Here is a 5,582-nt window from a genome sequence, read left to right on the forward strand (position 1 = left end):
ATTATCACATCCACAAGAAAACCTAAATCGGGCAAGGTAGAAGAATCTTTTTACCCATTCACCAAGGGTACAAGTTAGGTGGGTCGACAACATATGCCTGTCATGTGACGCATATGCCGTCACCAGTGTTGTATAGAATATATCAGACGTGTTTTCCTGTGGAGGAATCGGTTGACCTATGACCTTGCGATCAAATGTTTTCGGTTCCCATTGGTGCCGGCATGGTAGCTCAGCGTGTTCGGTCAGAGGGTTACATGCCCTCTGTAATAAAAAAACTGAGTCAATTGATCAACAACGAACATATGGATGTCTTACGACGTCCGCCCCGAGCAGATGCAACGAACAAAAGCGAACAAAATGAGAGTAAAACAAGAAAAAAAAAATTGGAGAGGCATGTCCTTTCGGCTACTAATCGCACGGTTTTGCGGTGCGATCGCAAAACACAGACATTAAACTTATTACAGTGAACAGAGACGTCAATGAACGAACGGACAGATTGTAACTTTGCAAAAATAAAGAAAGTAAAATTTTGTCTCGAGAGAAGAATTGAACCAAGGACCTCTCCATCCGCAGTTGCTCACTCTAACCACTGGCGCTCCTCAGCACAGAGGTACCTAGATTGTTGCCTATGTTGTGCATAGACTGCTCACTTTGTATATTTTGATTATTTCTTTCATAGTTCTACATAACTTCTTCTTGTTTCCACGATTGATCTGTGTTCAGTTTTTCAAGGCCTATCAACTGTGCCAACTTATAACTAAATCTGAGGGGGGTGCGATGGGGAGGTTCCCTTGTTAGTTTTTTTTTTAATGCCAGAACGTTCCCTACTTTCTGAATAGCCCTCGTATTAAAAAAAGCTAAAAAGTGATCACTACAGCAGATGTAGAACAGTGACTTCCTCTGACGCCATTCCAGATCACATTCTTACTTTTATAAGAGGATAGTGTTCTTTCTGTCTCTCTCGGCCTATATCCCTCTTCTTTAAAACCTAGCTTGAAATGTCTCTTACTATTGAATAGAATCTGGCCAATACTCATTCTTCTTATTAAATTTTCATTTCACTTATTTAGCCAATACAAATGCGTATAGTATTTCAAGTAATATTGGTACTGAAATATGTTCACGATTATCCAACGAGGAAACAGTCATGGAATATCGATATGCACATATACAAATGGTAGCAGTATCGCGTACATGAAGTATAAAAGGGCAGTGCATTGGCGGAGCTCTCATTTATACTCAGGTGATTCATCTGAAAAGCCTTCCGACGTGATTAAGGCTGCACGACGGGAACTAACAGACTCGGAACGCGGAGTGGTAGTTGGGGCTAGTCCCATGAGACATTCAGTTTCGAAAATCGTTAAGTAATTCAATATTCCGACATCCACAGGGTGAAGAGTGTGGCGAGAATATGAAATTTCAGGCATTACTGCTCATCACAAGCAACTCGGTGTCCAACGATCTGCACCTAACAACCAGAGCAATGGCGTTTGCGCAGAATCGACTGCTTCAAATAACTACAGAGATCAATGTGGGATGCACGGCGAACGTATCCCTTAGAACAGTCCAGCGTAATTTGGTATTAAGGGGCTATGGCAGCAGGCGACCGATGTGAGTGCCTTTGCTTACAACACATCGCCTGCGCCGCCTCTCCTGGGCTCGTGACCATATCGATTGGACCCTAGACGACTGGAAAACCGTCGCCTAGTCATATAGGTCCAGATTTCAGTTGGTAACAGAAGATGGTAGGGTTAGCGCGTGGCGCCCTCGACGCCATGAACCCATGTTGTCAACAACGCACTGCGTAATCTGGTGGTGCCTCCGCAATTGTGTGTCCTGTGTTCACGGTGGAATGGACTGGGTTCTCCGCTCGCTACGACTGAACGGATCATTGATTGTAAATGGTCAAATTCACTTACTTGGAGACTATTTGCAGCTATTAGTTGACTTCATGTTCCTATGACAATGCGTCGTGTCATCGGGCCAAAGTTGTTCTCGACTGGTTTGAAGAACGTTGTGGACTATTCGAGCGAATAATTTGGCCACCCAGATCGCCCGATATACACTCCTGGAAATTGAAATAAGAACACCGTGAATTCATTGTCCCAGGAAGGGGAAACTTTATTGACACATTCCTGGGGTCAGATACATCACATGATCACACTGACAGAACCACAGGCACATAGACACAGGCAACAGAGCATGCACAATGTCGGCACTAGTACAGTGTATATCCACCTTTCGCAGCAATGCAGGCTGCTATTCTCCCATGGAGACGATCGTAGAGATGCTGGATGTAGTCCTGTGGAACGGCTTGCCATGCCATTTCCACCTGGCGCCTCAGTTGGACCAGCGTTCGTGCTGGACGTGCAGACCGCGTGAGACGACGCTTCATCCAGTCCCAAACATGCTCAATGGGGGCTCTCCACACCATGATGCCGGGTGTTGGCCCTGTGTGCCTCGGTCGTATGCAGTCCTGATTGTGGCGTTCACCTGCACGGCGCCAAACACGCATACGACCGTCATTGGCACCAAGGCAGAAGCGACTCTCATCGCTGAAGACGACACGTCTCCATTCGTCCCTCCATTCACGCCTGTCGCGACACCACTGGAGGCGGGCTGCACGATGTTGGGGCGTGAGCGGAAGACGGCCTAACGGTGTGCGGGACCGTAGCCCAGCTTCATGGAGACGGTTGCGAATGGTCCTCGCCGATACCCCAGGAGCAACAGTGTCCCTAATTTGCTGGGAAGTGGCGGTGCGGTCCCCTACGGCACTGCGTAGGATCCTACGGTCTTGGCGTGCATCCCTTGCGTCGCTGCGGTCCGGTCCCAGGTCGACGGGCACGTGCACCTTCCGCCGACCACTGGCGGCAATATCGATGTACTGTGGAGACCTCACGCTCCACGTGTTGAGCAATTCGGCGGTACGTCCACCCGGCCTCCCGCATGCCCACTATACGCCCTCGCTCAAAGTCCGTCAACTGCACATACGGTTCACGTCCACGCTGTCGCGGCATGCTACCAGTGTTAAAGACTGCGATGGAGCTCCGTATGCCACGGCAAACTGGCTGACACTGCGGCGGCGGTGCACAAATGCTGCGCAGCTAGCGCCATTCGACGGCCAACACCGCGATTCCTGGTGTGTCCGCTGTGCCGTGCGTGTGATCATTGCTTGTACAGCCCTCTCGCAGTTTCCGGAGCAAGTATGGTGGGTCTGACACACCGGTGTCAATGTGTTCTTTTTTTCCATTTCCAGGAGTGTAAATCCCACTGATCAATTATGGGACGTAATTGAGAGTTCAGTTCGTACACAAAATCATCCATCGGCAACACTTTAGCCATTATGGAAGGCTATAGAGACAGCATGCCACATCATTGCTACATGGGACTTTCAACGACTTGTTGAGTCCCTGACACGTCGAGTTACTGCACCACGCCGGGCAGAAGGAAGTCTGACACAATATTACTTTTGTCATATGTATACAACGTGAGCACAAAGTGACTATAACAATTTATTACAGAATAACCGTTTGACATAATAATTTACATTTGATGCTGTTACATACGTTAGTGTTACTAGTTTTTTTTTAAGACCACTTACGTTAGTAAACCTCAACGTGTGCTCCCTTGGTAGCTCGGAGTATGTCGAGGCGGTTTTCCAGTTCCCGCCAGGTGTATCGTAACATGTGTTCTGTCACAGTACCCACAGCAGCTTGTATCGTAGTCTTCAGTTCGTCGACCTCAGCAGCTGGTGTGACGAATACTCTGCCTTTGATATAGCTCCAGAAAAAAGTCAAGGGGCGTAATGTCTGAAGAGCGGGCTGGCCAGGGTGTTGGAACGTTCCTTCCAATCCACCGATCCGGAAATGTTTCATCCAGGAAATCACGCACTATCAAAACCCCACAGTTAGAAGAATATCAACCGTGGAGAATTTTCCAGCAAGATGAAGCACCCGCCGCCCCCCCCTGTACGGTATATGTTACATTGCATTTAGGAACTTTCAGGTAATTGAGCATGTATCGATAATTACAGATTTCTGTAGATGTATATGTAAGTTTGGATGTAGCTGTATTGCGTTGATGTACTGGTGGATATTGTGTGGTATGGCTCCTGTAGTCGATAGTATAATTGGTATAATGTCAACTTTATCCTGATGCCACATGTCCTTGACTTCCTCTGTCAGTTGGATGTATTTTTCAATTTTTTCTCCTGTTTTCTTCTGTATATTTGTTGTATTGGGTATGGATATTTCGATTAGTTGTGTTGATTTCTTCTTTTTATTGGTGAGTATGATGTCAGATTTGTTATGTGGTGTTGTTTTATCTGTTATAATGGTTCTGTTCCAGTATAATTTGTATTCATCATTCTCCAGTACATTTTGTGGTGCATACTTGTATGTGGGAACATGTTGTTTTATTAGTTTACGTTGTATGGCAAGTTGTTGATGTATTATTTTTGCTACATTGTCATGTCTTCTGGGGTATTCTGTATTTGCTAGTATTGTACATCCGCTTGTGATGTGATTTACTGTTTCTATTTGTTGTTTGCAAAGTCTGCATTTATCTGTTGTGGTATTGGGATCTTTAATAATATGCTTGCTGTAATATCTGGTGTTTATTGTTTGATCCTGTATTGCAATGATGAATCCTTCCATATCACTGTATATATTGCCTTCTCTTAGCCATGTGTTGGATGCGTCTTGATCAATGTGTGGCTGTGTTAGACGATACAGGTGCTTGCCATGGAGTGTTTTCATTTTCCAATTCTTCGTATCTGTTGATGTTATGTGATCTAATGGGTTGTAGAAGTGGTTATGAAATTGCAGTGGTGTAGCCGATGTATTTATATGAGTGATTGCTTTGTGTATTTTCCTAGTTTCTGCTCGTTCTAGAAAGAATCTTCTTAAATTGTCTACCTGTCCATAATGTAGGTTTTTTTATGTCGATAAAACTCCTTCTTCCTTCCTTTCTGCTTAATGTGAATCTTTCTGTTGCTGAATGTATGTGATGTATTCTAGATTTGTGGCATTGTGATCATGTAAGTGTATTGAATGCTTCTAGGTCTGTGTTACTCCATTTCACTACTCCAAATGAGTAGGTCAATATTGGTATAGCATAAGTATTTATAGCTTTTGTCTTGTTTCTTGCTGTCAATTCTGTTTTCAGTATTGTTGTTAGTTTTTGTCTATATTTTTCTTTTAGTTCTTCTTTAATATTTGTATTATCTATTCCTATATTTTGTCTGTATCCTAGATATTTATAGGCATCTGTTTTTTTCCATCGCTTCTATGGAGTCGCTGTGGTTATCCAATATGTAATCCTCTTGTTTAGTGTGTTTTCCCTTGACTATGCTATTTTTCTTACATTTTCCTGTCCCAAAACCCATATTTATATCATTGCTGAATACTTCTGTTATCTTTAGTAATTGGTTGAGTTGTTGATTGGTTGCTGCCAGTAGTTTTAGATCATCCATGTATAGCAAATGTGTGACTTTGTGTGGGTATGTTCCAGAATATTATATCCATAATTTGTATTAATTAGCATATTGGATAGTGGGTTCAGAGCAAGACAGAACCAGAAAG

This window comes from Schistocerca cancellata, chromosome 5 (genome assembly GCF_023864275.1).
Source record: "Schistocerca cancellata isolate TAMUIC-IGC-003103 chromosome 5, iqSchCanc2.1, whole genome shotgun sequence".
In the NCBI taxonomy this organism is placed as follows: Eukaryota; Metazoa; Arthropoda; class Insecta; order Orthoptera; family Acrididae; genus Schistocerca; species Schistocerca cancellata.